Source organism: Dermacentor variabilis, chromosome 10, assembly GCF_050947875.1.
Source record: "Dermacentor variabilis isolate Ectoservices chromosome 10, ASM5094787v1, whole genome shotgun sequence".
In the NCBI taxonomy this organism is placed as follows: domain Eukaryota; kingdom Metazoa; phylum Arthropoda; class Arachnida; order Ixodida; family Ixodidae; genus Dermacentor; species Dermacentor variabilis.
Genome location: NC_134577.1, coordinates 61,478,243 through 61,496,479, shown reverse-complemented (window position 1 = coordinate 61,496,479; position 18,237 = coordinate 61,478,243). Strand labels below are relative to the sequence as shown.

The window sequence follows — 18,237 nt, the reverse complement described above, 5'->3', positions numbered from 1 at the left end:
GACGAACTTAGCGCCCTTGGACTTTATACGGAATCTCACGGCGACGCCGATGGCGACGGCAGAGGTGAGCCAGGAGTGTTCGTATAATTGCTATCGTAATAAAAATGTATGTGCGGTGACCGCGGTGGCGCTTGTGTCGGCGCAGTGTCCTTATGTATGAAAAAAAAATTAGATGATTTCATAATGTGTGCAGCCCATGTATTCGGCCCACGTATGCAGCCTAAACAGCCTCGCTGGTGATCCGTCTTCATATGAATGCTGCGGCGTCACAAATTTTTTGCCTTGAACAGGAAGCTCCTGCAAGAAATTCGAACTTCATACTATCTTCTTTCTTTTTTTCAATTGATCGGCTGAACCTTCAAAGCTTCAAATATTTTTTCGGCTACACTATCTTATTTGAACCTTCTGGATTTGCCTGCGTTGGGTGAAAAAAACATTCAAGCATTGCACTTTGCCTCGATTGTACCGGGGCCAAAAGCACTCAAAGTATTCAAATATTTGAAAACTTAGCTATTTTGGCAGTCACACTACTTCATTGTCTTGCCGACTGCATTATACAAAGCGCCTTTGAAAAAATATGTCACTTGGTGCCTCCTTACGCAGCTGGGCAAGAAAAATATATTTTCGCAGAAATGACCGGCAACTTTTGGGAAGAAAGAAAATAAACGTGGAGAATAAGTTCTTAACTTCAACAAACACGTGGAAATATTTTTGATCTGTAACGTTAAAAAATATGCTGGCTGACTTGCCGTGGAATGACCCTGCTGCAAAGTGTCTACTACTGCGTCCCGGGCGTACTTCCGAAAGCACCCGCTAGGTGGCTATCAGTGGCGCCTCTACTAATGATTTAAGGGCATTAGCCTCTATAGGCGGTGCTCTAGGTGTCTATCAACTGTGCCGTGACCACGAGCTCGGCAGCACATCGCCACAGACACTAAGCGGATAGCATGATAGATAAAGCCAGCACGCTCACTTTCTGGCCTTGGCTCGCATTTATTTTCACCTGCACTCCAAACTGCAAAAAGTTACTCAAACTTATTTTATAGATTTGTGAACACGAAGCAGTTCTGCCAAAAGAATCGCCTTAAAGATATATCGCGACTTTGCCGGTTTCCCAAATTAACTTGCAGTTGACTAGTCTACCCGTACCACATGTCATCGTTTCAGGCATGGCACCGTTTTCTGACGCTGGTCTCCGCATACTTACCTGGTGCTGGGTCGGCGGTGATCACCGAGGCCACGGCCCCGTGCAGAGGTCTCTCCATTGCACTGCGGTTGGCTGAAGCACGCCACTTCCCCAAGTTGGGGTAGCTGGAGCATGCAATTTTTGGTAGTGGGGCTTGGCGTGCGCGCCAGCCCCCATTATGAAAATCAAAAGCGAGACATGGTGTAGCGTTTTAAGTTGCTTTCCTTTTTTGTTACGACCTTGACGCGGCGACGGCAGCGTCAGCAGTTTTCTTTAGTGTTTTTTTTACAGCGAAGTTGTTAAGGGCTAGTTCCCCCAGCATCGTGTCAGTGTGCAGACAGACGTGAACCAATCCCGGAGAAAGTGCAATGCTGGACCGACCCGCGGCGGAGGTGAAGCAGGTGTTAAGCGCTTCCCACGCGTGGGCCGATCCCGAAAATAATGCAATACCGGGCCGACGCGCGGCGGATGTGCAGTTCGCCATTAAGGGGCCTACATACTCAGCTTCGCTGGTCATCCTTCTTCACAGAGTGGAAGGGCACTGAATTTTTTTTCCGAACGCTACCGATCATATACTATTACACTACTATAACAATTACATGTCTGTTAACTTTTTTTATTTTCCTATGCGTATACCCAACGAGACAAATGTCCATCCATCCAGTAAGACGCTCGCTTTCAAGATAAAGCTCGCAGCAGCGAGCGACTTTGCCCTGATTTACCTTCATGCTGCCTGTCGCTTCAACGCGAACTAGGTGCCGAAAACACCGAGCTCGTGAAGCCCTCAGCGCAAGCCGCACCCTGCAACTTTCGCCGATCGCTTTCAAGATGTGGGCCCACGCGTCTCTCGTCAACGCGAAAGCGGCGAAAACACAGCGCGCGAAGCTATCAGCAGTCGACACTCTCTGCTCGCATCGCAGATCGCTTTCAAGATACTGTCCACGCGGCCGTCCCATACACGCTGCCGACGCCGGTGTGCGTTTGATCACGGCATGATGGTTCGACGCGGATGGATAAGGCGCTAAAAAGCGATAACGGCTTATAATGGTAGGAGCGTCATCAGCGCACCTGGCGCCGCCACCTGCAGTACTTTGCTTGCGTCATCAACGCACCTTGCGCCGCCGTCTGTACCAGTTCGTGTCACTGCAGCGCTGTCATTTGTACTCGCCGGATAAAGTTTCATAACATTGATAATGACACCGGGCTGCGTGGAGATGAGCAAGTGGCACAATACTTACACATACTCAGACAACTCCCACATGAGTTGCTGCGTGAATTCTTTTTTTTCTAAAGCTACCAATGAATGTGGCTCACACAGATATATGCCTGCCACGCTGCGTTCCATGGTTCGAATCCCGGTCAGAAGTATTTTTTCTAACGCTACCAATCATATACTATTGCACTAGCATAACGATTGCATGTGTTGACCAATTATGCACAATTTTATTCATTATATGGCTCATTGGTCGAAAAACTTACCGTGGGCGTCATGGCATCAAAATTCACGCACATGCGCCAATATTTCTTTATCAATAAAAAAAAGAGTTCGATTATCTCTGTTCGCGTTGAACGGACACCCTTTCAAATAATTAATGTGGTCACACAACTGTCTGCGCGTGGTGTTCCCGGTTTTGTTCTTTGCCGAGCAATGTCATGTGTCTTATGACGTTTTGAGGAGTATAAGTACGCTTGCAAGAACTGGAAACAAATCTGTTGTTGAAAGTTAATGCCGTGCTTGTCTAATTTACCTTACCGTGTCCCTCTCATTCTGCCTGTGATGCAAGAAAGTAGAAGGCATCATATATGCAAGCCCATATAGCTACCTCGTCGATTAAAGTGCTATAATAAAAAAAAATTCAGTCAATGAACCTGCGTATGCATCTTAATGGTTTTCATAGGCTTGGCACGACCGTTCTAACGTGCCAATAACCACGCAGAACCAGTGGCGATGTCTAGGCGACCGAAAAAGAGGATAAGAGCAAAACAACTATAGAGAAACCAAGTAATAGGAGGTAACAAAACATTCGAGTGAGAATGTCAAAATAATTTAATTAATATCTCGTGAGCGCGCGGGCTTTTCCCTTCACCATCTTTAGCGCGTGCTAAAGTGATTGTCAACTTTTTTTTGCAGATATAAGGCCTCACGGGACGGACAGATATTGCTGGAGTACTCGCCAAAGAATGCTCACGCATTAAAGATGCGTTAGGAATACGTCGTACTTACCACGTTCACCACATGGCAAAGTGTTCTTCCTGATCTCATTCGACACCCGTGCTGCCTCTTCGAGGAGCGAAGTGACGATGGTCCGCAGGATACCAACGTCAGCTGCTATATATATATATATATATATATATATATATATATATATATATATATATATATATATATTAGGCCGACCACCAAAGCCAGCTTTTTTGACCTTTTTTGCAAGTTGGAACTTCACACTTATTCTTTTCATGTGATCAGCTGAACCTTCAGAGCTTTAAATATTTTTCGGCTGTACTGTATGTCAACTAGGCTAAGATTCCATCTATAATTTGTTTTCTGCATTTTCCTGCGTTGCGAGAAAAAAGCAACCTTTGCGGTTTCACTCGGTTTTGCCAGTGCCAAAAGCACTCGAAGTATTCAAATATCTTTAACAATTGACTATTTCGGCAGCCACAAACCTTTATCGTCTTGAAATACACACCATTTGAAAGACTGCATTATACGATGTGTCTGTGAAAAAAAAAAGTTGGTTGGTGACTTCCAGTGCAGCTGGGCGATAACTTTGCGCAGTAATGGAAGAAAATTTTGGGAAAGCAAAATAAATGTGGAGAATTAGTGTTGAACTTCAACAAACATGAGGAATTTGTTCAACTATATCTGTGACGTTAAAAAAAAGAACGCCGATTTATTTGATGCGGAATGATCCGCCTGGCTAAGTGTGCGCTACTGCATCCCGAGCGTACTTTCTAAAGCGCCCGCTAGGTGGCTATCTGCGTGCTCTACGCATATACTAACTGCCGTAACCACGAGCTCGGCAGCGCATCGCCACCGCCACTAAGCGGGTAGCACGACAGATAAATCCAGCAGGCTCACATTTTGGTGTTTGCTCGCATTTATTCTCACCTGCACTTCAAACTGCAAAAAGTCACACAAGTTTATTTTATAGATTTGTGAACACGAAGCACTTCTGTAAAAAAAATCGCCTTAAAGATCTGTCGAGACTTTGCTGCCTTCCCAGATTAACTTGCAAGTGACTTGTCTACTTGCACCCCATGTCATCATTTCACGCATGGCATCGTTTTCTGACGCTCGTCTCCGCATACTTACCTGGTGCTGGGTCGGCGGTGATCACCGAGGCCACGGCCCCGTGCAGAGGCCTCTCCATTGCACTGCGGTTGGCTGAAGCACGCCACTTCCCCAAGTCGGGGTAGCTGGAGCATGCAATTTTTGGTAGTGGGGCTAGGCGTACGCGCCAGCCCCTATTGAGAAAATCAAAAGATATTGTACATGAGGGTACGGCCCAAGAACTGGCGGAGCGTCACCACGTTCCCGTCCCGACTTGGGCGTCGCCTACGGTTTCTGCCGGAGGAGTTTCCCGCGTGGGATCTCCAACGGCTTGAAACTCCTCAGGGCTTCAATAAAGTTCTTGACTGACTGACATGAGGGTACTCTATGTGAAGGATCGGAGGCGATTTAGAACTCCTGTGTTGTCAATACCATACGGTGGCACAGAACTGCCGAAGAGCGAAGTTGGGAGCATAGACGCACTTGTGTGCCGCGCAGCCCCCTTTCCTTACATTATAGAAAATTAATTTTCTTGATAACCTTCACATTTCCAAGGTACTTTTGCATGGTATTGCTCAATATGATCGTAACAATCGTTTGCGCTTGACGTTAGGAGCCCACACTCACTTGTGTGCAGCGAATGAAGCCCACTTTAATTAGTGTAAAGGACTTTTCTTTTTTAGTAAAATTTACATGACCGATAATCTTCGTGTGGCCTTGCTTTATATGATTATCAGATTCATTTGCATGCAAAAAAAATTGACCCGCCATCCCGGCCCTGCGAAAGTTTACGTCTAGCGAAGCTGTTGAAAACCACCGCCACAACTGCTCTGGAGGGTATGCGATGCTTTACTGCTTTTGAGTAATGGTAGTAATGACAATTTACAGTAACAGTAGCAATGTGAGTAATTGTAATTTTGGCAGCGCGCCGCCACTGGTCGTGTAGCAGTATCGTTCTCCCTTTGCCGCTTATCGCATTCACGCTGCTCCTCGGGAGTCCCCAGCTATGCGTCAGGTACCCATAGCGGTGCTACTACAACATAACAGTTGCTAGGCTGGTTCTATTATATACGAAAGGCTAGATACGTCACTCCCACGTCACAAGCTGCCGTCGCCGAGGCAGCTTGCGCAAGAGTAATCTTTACCGGGAAACGTAAAGCTGAGAGCGCAACATGCTTCGCATTGTCATCAGGAGCGCCCGGATATCCAAAGAACCAGCCTGGCAACTCATCTCAGCGTTATTGCAGCACCGCTATTGGTAGGAAACGCATAGTTAGGACTTCCAAGGAGGAGCGTGAATACGAGGAGCGGCAACGGGAAAAAAAGAAACGGCAGTACGACCAGCGGCGGCCTGTTAAAATTGCCATTACTCAAAATTACCATTACTACCATTACTCTAAAGCAATAAAGCATTGCATATACCCCTCTCAGCAGTTGTGGTGGTTATCAACAGCTTCACTGGATAGCAACTTTCGCAAGGCCGGGATGGTGAGTGAATTTTGTCACCACCCACCACATTCTCGGCTCGCCCTTTATTGTGGTACGCGCCTTTCTTTTTTAAGGGTCCTCGTCAGCGCGACAGGATGGACGGACACGGCAGGCCCAATTTCGAGCTCGTAACTGCTGTCGCAGTTAAAAGACACCTCGGGTTTATTCCGCGATGGACCGGCCCATCGGCGAGACAGCATTTGTAGCCCACACGGATTTAAAAGGAATTATGGAGCTAAAGAAAACTCATGAAACTCATGAAATCAATTCATTAATGTACCTCATGGCTGCAATTACGTTGATCACATCGCCCATAAAAACGAAATTACGTTTAGAGGTTCCGCATTAGTTGTTTTGCCCACACACACGCTTCCTTTCCCAAGTGCACTGCACCCGGGCGCAACATTTCACCCAAAATTAGAACAGTGCCATTTTGCCCGACAGACAGCATGCCGCCAGACGCTGTGGCCGTGAATTGTAGCACCTAGCACACTTCACGTGAAATTCACTTTATTTTCGAGCTAACATAGCAGGAAGGGTAACTTATGTAAGAGCCACCACGCTGGTGTCCGCAGCAAGATGATGGTCAAACACTCCACGTGACACATTCGTCCTTTCGTGATATATTCCTCGACAACGCACGTACGTCACAGAATCACAATATCACGGCAACTAGAACCACTCGCGTATCATTTACTCTGAAGCAATTCGCGGAATTATCAGACAAGCCTGACTAGCACTCCTTATACACTTCCATGCATGGAAAAGATGGCATGAGTCAGTTTCACACAATGTGACTGAGACAATATGTTTCTCCACCCGCAGTTCATCTGTTGCTAGGTGAATACGGTGACCTATCTTGAAACCAATTTTTCACAGATGTGCCCAACGGTGATTAATTGCATGAAAAAGTACCATAATGCCACGCTCTCTTTGTGGTAGATGACGAAGACGACGCTCGTGGTTACCGTCTTCCGACAAGAAATTAAGCAGCCCAGCCATTCGCTCTGGGGTGAATGCATTGCCGTTTTCTCTCGCGACAATATAATAAATTTGACGATTGTTGAAAATTAGGCGTAATGACAAATATCCTGACGCACATAGTTGGTTCCTAGAGCGACAGAAAGAAAGACAATTACATATCCTAATTCATTTAGGTACGGTGCTAAAAGCTTGTGCGTTTTTTTTTTGTCCTTATAATAGCAATAAGGCTGATCTTACTGTAGTTCTTGCATCATGCAGAAACTAATGATAGCCGGTTCAGTGAAATCTGAGGTACTGATTTCCCGCATATTTTTCCCCCCGAGAAAGTTGGGCAAATGAAACTTGCACAAACTTTGTACTAAACAAGATAAACGAAGGTGAATCTCGGATTCGAAATAAGCTCATAAAATCACACATATCTACACGTTCTCGGCATCGTAACTCAAACAATGAAGATTTTCTTAAGAATCAACTCTCTCCTTTGTGCGCTTAGATTGCAACTACTGCGGTCCTCTCGCAGCAGCCCCTTCAGGCAAAAAGGCCACCAACGGCGAAAGCTGGCCCACGTGACGAAGCACATCGGCCAGCAGTTCAGACTGTCTCTCCGCGGCTGCTGCCATCCGCTCGGCTGCCCAAGCTTGCCGTACCGAGGCAGTGGCCATCTGGGCCACACCCTTAAGAACGCCATGGAGGATCTAGAAAGGAAAGCACTATATCGATCAACAGGCAATTGCGACCATTCAGACAGGCATCAACTCACGAAAACAGTCTTTTCTACCTATGCTGGTTTATATTTGCTCACGCTCATAAAAAAGAACGCTGTGACTGTTTGTGCAGCTTAAACAAGTCAGTATACGTAAGCAAGGTTTGGGTACGGGCTAGTTGGTATTCCATAGTATCGATCATCACTTACAGCGCATACATAGACGAGGGACAAAAAGGACGACGAAGACAAGCGCTGGGACAAGGATAGAAGGGTGAAGACAAACAGTGTATGCGATGACCAACGAACTAGAAATATACTGAAGCAAGGTTTGGGTATAGGCTAGTTGATATTCCATGGTATCAATCGTCACTTACAGCGCATACATAGACGAGGGACAAAAGGGACGACGAAGACAAGCGCTGGGACAAGGATAGAAGGGTGAAGACAAACAGTGTTAGCGATGACTGACGAACTAGAAATATACTGAAGCAAGGTTTGGGTATGGGCTAGTTGATATCCCATGGTATCAATCGTCACTTACAGCGCATACATAGACGAGGGACAAAAAGGACGACGAAGTCAAGCGCTGGGACAAGGATAGAAGGGTGAAGACAAACAGTGTTAGCGATGACCGACGAACTAGAAATATACTGAAGCAAGGTTTGGGTATAGGCTAGTTGATATTCCATGGTATCAATCGTCACTTACAGCGCATACATAGACGAGGGACAAAAAGGACGACGAATACAAGCGCTTGTTTTCGTCGTCCTTTTTGTCCCTCGTCTATGTATATGCGCCGTAAGTGACGAAGTATACACAGACACGCTGTTCTAAATGTCTAGTTGTGTTTTTCTCAGTTTCCTCCAATAAATGCGAACATCGTATGCATTTGCAAACTATCACGTGGCTGAAAGGTTCAGGCAATGGTATAGACGTGATTTACGGATTGTGAACGAACAAGCGGCGCATGTCTGTGTGCAAAAAAAAAGAAAGAAAACAAATAACCTGTTTTTGCCCCTTAATATGCTGTGCAGAACTGAACGGTTAAATCGGCATATTCCTGTCGCGTTCAAATCCTGGTATCCTCATTCTATTTTGCTTAGCTTTTTTTTTTAGTGTAGCAAGAAAATTGTGGCCGTGTATTCGCCACATCGAAATGTTTGCTGATGCGGTGACTTGCAGCGATGCAGCGTGTTCTCTAGTCCACCCGGTTATGACCTGCTTGCGAAATAGGTTCAATCAGTGATTACGCTGTGTTAAGGGGTTCTTTGAGCCTGATGGCAAGTTGCCATCTTTACGACCACGTCCATGAGCCCATACGATTCTGCACAGCCCAGAAAAATGAAGTCGGGAAAGAAACGTTAAGTCTATACATTGTCAATCTGTACACTCCATCATAGAGGCAGGTAAGAACGCACGCACTTTGTTTGTCTCTTCATTTTGTGCCGCAGTTCTTGCACAGTCTTTGGCTACACGTTCCAAGAGGGCTTCGTGGTACGACACACGACGTGAACTGCGACACTGGCGATGCGTTCGTTGGGATTGGCCTGAAAAAAAAAGGAATACATTACACGCACACCTACCAAAAGTAAAAAAAGTATACAAAAGCAGCAGTGTGCCTCCCGTGAAGCCAGTTCAACAAAGCTGCAACATAATTCCATAAAGTCCTCTTACTGGTTTCAGCAGAGCTGGGGCCAGCAGTCATCTCATCTGGCGGGCTCTGGGACTGGCTGTCGGCCTGTTGCAGGTGTGCTACTCCTATATTGGCTTTAAAGAGCGAGTTCATTGGATGATGGTTAGTGTTGCTGTCGTTGAATGCTTCTTAGAGCTAAAAAAACAGCTCCACGAAAAGGGAAGGCAAAGGGGAGGGTCAAAGTGCAGCTAAGGGAGGGGAGGATCAAAGACGCAACGAGCTATGGAAAGAAGAATGACGGGTGTAACGTTAAGGGATAAGAAAAGAGCAGATTGAGTGAGGGAACAAACGCGAGTTAATGACATCTTAGTTGAAATCAAGAAAAATTAATGGGGCATGGGCAGGATATGTAACGAGGAGGGAAGATAACCGATGGTCATTAAGGGTTACGGACTGGATTCCAAAGGAAGGGAAGCGTAGCAGGGGGCGGCAGAAAGTTAGGTGGGCGGATGAGATTAAGAAGTTTGCAGGGACAACATGGCCACAATTAGCACAACCCCGAGTAGTTGGAGAAGTATGGGAGAGGCCTTTACCCTGCAGTGGGCGTAGCCAGGATGATGATGATGATGATGATGATGATGATGATGATGATGATGAAAGCGCAGCTTACTTTCACTTGCCAAGCCGGTGGTGCCTGGCGTTGTGTCCTCCAACATCCTTGCCACAAACACGTCCACGGCGAGCTGCTTTGTGTACAAGATAGGCAGAAGCAATTTTCAGAACTGTGCCTGGTACGCTGCAGTAAAATATGCGGATAACCTATAGTGCTCTAAACGACCGCGCAAAGGCAATATCTCCTGAAATGTTAGCAGTAGATGACGCTGTAGATACCAGCATCACGCACCAAAAGAAAAGAAATATCTGTAACATTATCTACACGCGACACAGTGCACACAACGCGTTGCCAAAAAACACCGACTACCGCTTAAGGAACCCCGGGTGGTCCAAATTTCAGGACTCCCCCACTACGGCGTGCCTCATAATCAGATAGCGGTTTTCGCACGTAAAACCCCATAATGTAATTGATTGATTTAAAGAAAACACTACACTTGGCGACAACTTTCTTTGGCACTGCTGTGAAAGCTACGAAACCAAATCGCAGCGCCTCCCTACGCGCTACGAGAGTTCCCGTAACTTATTAATATCGTTAACTACGCTAATAATGATATGCGATGTGGCATATAAAATTACTGGGCACACTGGAATATAACTTGTTCATTGTTTTCATTTACTGGACCCTACCCCGTTTTCTGCCTGCTTGTCCTGCACATTAAATATATCAGTACTCTACTGTACTGTACTACTGTAGGCGCCCTACCTCTGTACAGTACGGAGGTGGGACGCGATTGTCGACGAACGACTACAGTAAATATACCAGATGAAAAAGAGTCTTTCTCACAAATATATAAGACCTAGATACGGCACTTCCAGAAGTAAAATAAATATTTCGTCAAACCTTATAAAACCACCAGAGTACTCCGGAGGTCGTGAAGATGGGCAGTGGGAGTACACAGCGAGTAATGAAAACCGAAAGTTAGAACTGCAATCAGCCGCCAGCTGCCGTACTGCGCAAAAGCTCCCCCCCCCCCAACTCCACTCACCTCGCTTTGCTTCACGGATGGATGGATGGAAGGTAGGAGCGTCCCCTTTGAAACGGGGTGATGGCAGTTGCCATCAGCTTTTTATTTTGCCTTTTCTTTTTATTTACCTGTGCTGTGTGTTATTAAAATTCTCCATTTTCTTTAAATACGTCTTCCTACCCTTTTCACCTTATGTCACACCTCTCTGCTTTTGAGCCACCAATCCTCCAATCGCCTTTTGCTAATTTCCACCGCATATTTATTTACATGACTATTACTATCTCTGAACCACAGGGCCTCAGGAAGCGTGACTGTGGCCGCATCGACATCGGGATTGATACCATCATATTTTAGTATGAGGTGTTCTATTGTTTCTACAGATTTACCACACACAGTACATGTGTCTTCTTCTTCGTTAGATTTCTTTTTATAGCTCCGCGTTCTAAGACATCCTGACCTAGCTTCAAATAGAAGGGCCCCGCCTCTTGAGTTATCATAAAACGCTTCCTTCCTGATTTGCTGTTTCCAGTATCGATATAGTTCAACACTATGCTTCTTTTCCATTTAATTTATTCAATTTTTACCTTCCGCGTTTTTAACCTGTCGGTTAATGCTGTCTTTCTTCGTCCTCGTGTCTGGCATACTTACTGGTTAGCGTCCTAGTTCTTTTCCGCCATTGTGAGTCAACGCTCTTTCTGTATAGGTATTTAAATACCTTAGCTGCCCACCTGTTATCGTCCAATTTCCTCAGGCGTTTTTCGTATAGGATTTTACTCTGAGCTTCCCGTGCTTCGAACGATGCCCAGCCCATATCCCCCTGTACTGCTTCGTTTGTGGTTTTCCCGTGGGCACCTAGTGCTAATCTTCTCACAGCTCTCTGATTTACTTCTAGTCTCACTGTGCACACCGCCAGCGCCATCTCTCTATTTTTGCTGTTTAGCACCCGCCAAGGAGTGAGTGAGTGAGTGAGTGAGTGAGTGAGTGAGTGAGTGAGTGAGTGAGTGAAAACATTTATTGAGTCTTTCAAGAGTTCCGCGGTTACGAGGTCTCCGTCGTCTTCATTTTCTTGGCGCTGGCGACTTGAGACTTCACTTCAGCAAGGGTGGGCCCCTATTCCAAAGCTCCACTGAGTCGTGCTGCATCGCTCGCGTGCTGCACTAGGACCCTTTGGGCCGTGAGCTCGCTGCTGGTGAGCCGACTCTCCCATTGCTCCGCACTCGGGTGTTCGTGTTTGTGGAATGCTTTGTTGCGTTCGCACTCCCAGGTGATGTGGTAGAGTGTAGGTGTGGCACCGCACCAAGGGCAGGTGGCCCTGTATTGTGTCGGAAACATCTTATTGAGCACGTGTAAGTTGGGGAAGGAGTTTGTTTGTAGTCTGCGCCAGCTGGTCGCTTCCTCCTTCGTGAGGGCTTTGTGTGGTGGCGGATATCTAATTCTAGCTCCTCTATGTAAGTTCAGGGTCTCCGGGGCATTCGACCGCCCTGCTCGGAACGCTTCGCCTCGAGCTAGGCTGTCTGCCCTTTCGTTCCCCCCTATGCTTACGTGACCCGGGATCCAGATCAGGTTGTGCCTGGGCATTTCCTTCTCGGCAGAGGTGGCTCCGCTAAGTATTCTGAGGGCAATTTTGCTGATTCTGCCCCTCGTGTAGTTCCTGCACACCTCTTTTGAGTCCGTCAGTATGTTGAGAGATCGGCCTGTTCTATAACCTACCGCTGCCGCCAGCGCTACGGCAATCTCCTCGGCCTCCGCTGTGCCAGCGACCTTTGCCGTGGCATACGTGATCGGGTTTCCTTCCGTGTTAACCACTACGGTCGCGGCCACGCGTTCTCTTCCGTGTGGATATACGGCGGCGTCCGTGTATACTGTATTGTCTAGCTGGGCTAGCGTTCTCTCAACGTATTCGACCCTAGCTTTTCGCCTGCTTTCGTGTAGGTTGGGATCCATATTTTTTGGCAGTGGTCCCACATTAATGGTTTTCCTGAGGTGGTCCGGTACGTCCGCGTATCTGTCTGTCAGTCCGCTCGTATCCCGACCCAACCTCCTCAGGAGCGCTCGTCCCGTAGGGGTGCCTCTGAGTCTCGCGGTTTGCGTACCCAGCAGAGCCTCGGCGAGCTCGCTGAAGATGTTGCTGATGCCCAGCTGGAGCAACTTCTCGTTCGGCGTGTTTCTGGGTAGACGAAGAGCCGTCTTGTACGCCTTCCTGAGGATGGTGTCTGCTTGCTCTTTTTCTGCCTTGGTCGTCACGTGGTACGGCAGGGAGTACGTGACTCGGCTGACAATTAGGCTGTTGACTAGCTTGAGAGTGTCTTGTTCTTTCATCCCGTATCTCTTTTGGGAGACCCTATTGATCATGCGGCCCACCTGTTCCGCCGCCTTGCTCAGCAGGCTAATGGTGTGGCTGCACTTCCGGTTGCCTTGTAGCCACATGCTCAGGATCCTAATCATGTTCTTCTCCGGGATGTTGTCTCCCTCGAGGGTCACCTCCAGTGTCGCTTGCGTTGGGTGCTTGCCGACCCTGAGGAGCTCCGACTTCTCCGTGGAGCATCGCAGTCCCCCTTTCTCTGGTGTAGTTTTCCACGCAGGTCGCCGCTTCCTGCAGTTTTTCTTGCTTCTCTCCGAGCGATCCTTGGGTGACCCAGATCGTGACGTCGTCGGCGTATATCGCGTGCTGGATGCCTCGGATCTCCTTAAGTTTTCTTGCCAGGCCAATCATTGCCACGTTGAAGAGGACGGGCGATATGACGGATCCTTGGGGTGTGCCCTTGCACGGCGTGGGGAAGACGTTGCTTCTCAGCTCGCCCAGCCCCACCGTCGCCGTTCTGTTGCTCGGGAAGTCCCTGACGTAATCGTGCACTCTCTTCCCGCAGTTGGTGTTGTTGATGCCCTCCATGATGGCCGCGTGGCTCACGTTGTCGAAGGCCCCCTTTATGTCGAGGGCCATGACGACGTTTTCGCCCGTTTTCGGCATCGTCTCGAGCACTTCCTCCTTTAGTTGGAGCAGCACGTCTTGCGTTGAGAGGTTGGCTCTGAACCCGTATATGCTGTCCGGGTACCATTGCTCGTTTTCCAAGTGCGACTGGATTCTCTTCGTGATCACTTTCTCGTACAACTTGCCCAGGCACGACGTTAGGGATATCGGCCTGAGATTTTCTATTTGGAGTTTCTTCCCTGGCTTCTGAATCATTACGACGACGGCGTGTTTCCACTCCGCCGGAACTCTTCCGTCTTGCCAGAGCTTGTTGAGGTAGGCCGTCAGTTGGTCGATGGCCTCGTCGCCGACATTTCTGATTAGCGAGTTCCGGATTTTGTCCGCCCCCGCCGCCGTGTTCTTGGTGGCCGATCTTATCGCCTCGACGACCTCTTCTCTCATGATGGGTCGGTCCGTGGTAGGGTTTTCTTCGCCGCGGTATTCTTCCTTGTAGCTCTCGACCTGGTCTTTGCCGACCGCCGTCCCGGGAGCCAAGGAGGTTAAATGCCAACTGCAACGACGTTTTCGACCACGTGAAAAGCCCCGTTTCAGATAATTTAGACACTAATCATACACTTAAGATACAGGTCAATGCATCACAGAGCTCGCAAAAATCGACATTTTTCATACCGAAACTGACAAAAGAAAAACGAAGAGTGTGGAGAACCACTACCCATGCTGTCTGCCATGGAGGAAGGAGAACTCCATGCTGTCTGCTTCCCTTGCTTATATACCGTTCAGGTGTACCAGCGACCGCACCTCTACGGGGTTTTACGTGCCAAAACTTGTTAGCTCGTTGTTAATTCGTTAGCTGCTTCGTGCGCTGTGACAATGCCGTCACGCACCCGCGATGTTCTTTTAAAGGCGAAGTATTCCCCGAGTCCAGCGGGTTTTCTCTATCTGGTTGCCTACGTGCAACAGGGCCTCGATGCGTTCTGCCTCCCCTCGAAGCGCGCATCGGGAGGTGGATGGGGGGTGGCAAGCAAAAGGTGCGGTATAGGCCGGCTTAACGAGGACGCAATACGCGCGTGGCGCAGTTGGCTGAATCGGCAAAAGTTAGACGCTCTACAGCCTAGTGTGACTGGCGCTGGAACATCACATGTCCCATCTCACCCCGGAGCAACTGGAATAGGGTGCATCGCGCGCCCGCTTGGCTGACCAGCAGCATGCTGGTCGTGTTCACTCAAGCGAGCGTATTGTGTTTGCGCCTTCGACAAAGAAGCGCTAGTTCGCCGTTCACTCTATTACTAGCGCTGCGGCAACAACTGAATGCCGCGTTGCTGCGGGTCACGTTTAATCTCCGGCGTGTCGTGCCCGACTTCACCGGCCGCTTCCTGACACGCCGAAAGCGCCAGACACCGATCAGCCTGATCAGACAACTACTGCCATCTCTAGTAAAGAATGACAAGTAGCAGAGGCTTGGCACGGCCGGGCTAGAAGGGGCTCGGTGATGAGCGCGCGTAACCGCGTTCGAGCACCCGACGGCCATGCAGACAACTACCGCCATCTGCAGTAACGAATAACAAGTGGAGAAAGCTTGGCACGGCCGGGCTAAAAGGGCTCGGTGATGAGCGTGCGTAACCGTGTTCGGCCTTCTTCTACTCGGCGTTGTGTATTGTACAGCTATCGCTCGTGTTCGAGCACGTATTCGAGCACCCGACGGCCACGCAACGCATCGGCATTCTTGCAGCAGTTCAAATCACGAGCCCAACAGAAAAAAAGGAACGCCGGGAGAGACGCCCGTTAACTCGAAAGTGATGGATTAGCAATGCGCCTGGCTGCCTACGCAACACTAGAGAGCTCTAGCACGGCGCAGCTGAGAGATCGAGAGTTGCGTACGGTTCTGTCAATTGAGCCCAAGTGAAGTTTCGTTGCAGTTGGCCTTTAAAGAAACAACAGCTGGACTGGACTTCGCCTATTTACCGGCCTATGGGCCCGGTGAAGCTGACGGCGGCCATCTTGCGGGGGGCATGATGCGGCCTGCCAAGAGCTTCGCAGCGCTGTTCAACGACTTTTCCAGCGGTCTTTAATTGTTTAACGGATTTTCAAGTTTTAATGCAATACCGTGGACTATGAGGCGAGCCATATTGGAGGTCTCCGGATCGCAGATATCCAAGTACTGGAGCATTTTTTTTTCATTTTATCGGCACCAATATGCAGCTGCCGCGAATAGGAAAAAAATTCGCGCAATAATTAGCATTTATTCACCTCCTTTAACGCAGTGTAGGAACTGATCAATCATGCAAGCTGTCAGAACAAAAAGCAATTAGAAACTGAAACTGTAGCATGAGAAAAAGCAGTACATGCAACAAACCTAAGTATTCATTATTATCTTCATTATCGTCAGGTTTTGCCGGTGCTTTAGCATCCTCATTGCATGGAAGGTCTGGAACATTGGTGGCGGCCGTTTCCTTTCAGCCTGAAATATAAACTTTTCGTTTATATTTCAGGGAGCAAGTTAATGCTAATCTGCGACCTTAGTTAAACGGATAACGCTAACATGTCAACTACTTGTGCGTCAACTTTCCTAAAAACACCTGAGCACGCTATCACATTTTGGGATCCGCGCAGCACCGGGCACGGCAAGATACGACGACCCCAAACACATAATCTGCGCCGACTGGCGCGCTTTCGCCCCCCGCGAGATGGCGACGCGGCGGCTTCACTTCATTCATTTGACGGGCGCTCCCTCCATCCACTCCAGCAGAGTTTCTTTGACCTCCCGGGCACACCCGCTAACATTAAAACACAAATGCGTCACCTCGTCAAGCGGCTGAGAGCGTCGTTGCTCACACAGGCCAGTCACCGTTGAGGGGCCGACTAACTGCATGATGCGGCCACGAACACCAGATAGGCGGCCACCGCTGCAAGTTCGAACGGCGTTGTAAACATGGCGAGCAGCAGATCTCGCACTCACCTTTGGGTTTCGGCGGCATCGCGGCGGGAGAGGAACACCTCCTTGCGCCAGAAAGCCTGCCACTTGCGAAACGACTTCCTCGCTGGGCCCTCAGCGTTCAGCAGGGCAGTGATTTCTTCCCACAGCTCTCTCTTGCGTTCCACCGTAGCCTCTGGGCTGGGCACGCGGGGCGCTGTCACGAGGAACGCATGCTTCTCCATGAATGCGACCAGCAAGTCCCGTTGGTGTGGCGAGACGTGCGGGCCCAATCGCACGTCCTTGTGCGACGACATTACGCTGATACGCAAGATCGCGCGCGAGCAAAGGTTACGAAATTGCCAGGTCGCGATCGCGCAAGCAACAGCTTGATTTTGCGAACGTTCAGTTGCTCTGTCGTGATTCGTCGTCACCGCGCTTTCGTCAGCGGCCACCATTGCGGTGGGGCGGGACCACAGAATGCGCATACGTCACGCTCCTCTCAATCATTCGAAAACCGAACTCGTCGTCTGCTACGTGTGAAACGGGTGACGAGGTCGTTAGTTTTGCTGCTCCCTTTAGACAGCGCCTACTCTAATTAGATGCCTGGAACGTCGCTTGCTTTCCCATAGCAACCGCCTTACCGCGCGTTGCGACCGCCCTGTTTGGAGTCGAGTCACGTGACAACCGTCGGCGCAGTGGCAGGCATGGCCTTTGAGATTGCGGGCGCTGCATCGAGCGGCATCGGGGCGGTTGCTTACAAGCGGCCGCCGCGAGAGGCTCTCGCCCAACGTCGCTGAATTCCCACGATTCTTACGGCGATTTAGGCAACTCTGCCTCCATGAAACCATTGGGTTCAGCGACAGCAGGGCGAAAGCAAACATGCCTGCAGTAAAGATTAGTAAGAGGTGAATGTAAGATTGGTGGAAGTATGGAAACGACAAACAACACAGTCGTACAAAAGCAAAGTTCCCAATAGGGGTTCAGAAAGTTTGGCGATAAAAATTATTCACGTTTCTTTTCGTATAGTGAGAAACTCTATGCTTTTTGTTAAATATAGATAGGACATTAGTCAATACAATTACAAAGGCTTGGTGGCGCAGCCCGTCGCCCCGTTCCAAAGTGGACGCTTATAGCATAGGCGCACACGTTTCTTAGGGATTACAACGGTAAAAGCGTTGCTACAAAACACCCTAGCAGCTGCATAGCCTTACGATAAACACTTAACTATTAATAAATAAAAATTATATTTGCTTTGCAGGTGTGCTTTGCGCCGCACAATTTCGGAGGCCATAATTACAAGCTGTTCCTAAACAAAATATTAGTGAACATCTTAAGTACTTTTAGTTGTTTAATAACTACTAGTTTATTGTGTTCTGCATTTTCTTACCCTTTCGTGCCCTTAAAACTTCGTTTCCCCACCTCTCTTCTTTTGACGACAAAGTTGACCGACGGCACGAAAAATATCGCCAACACTGTGCATGAT

General features: G+C 48.6%; 2 non-coding genes across 2 annotated transcripts; both read left to right on the top strand.

Annotated features, from left to right (window-relative positions):
• Positions 1–1,199: 1,199 nt before the first annotated feature.
• Positions 1,200–1,362, top strand: LOC142562574 (U1 spliceosomal RNA). The gene has a single exon (XR_012823925.1). It is a non-coding gene; the product is annotated as a U1 spliceosomal RNA (small nuclear RNA).
• A 3,132-nt stretch (positions 1,363–4,494) lies between these two features.
• Positions 4,495–4,657, top strand: LOC142562570 (U1 spliceosomal RNA). The gene has a single exon (XR_012823921.1). It is a non-coding gene; the product is annotated as a U1 spliceosomal RNA (small nuclear RNA).
• Positions 4,658–18,237: the final 13,580 nt, after the last annotated feature.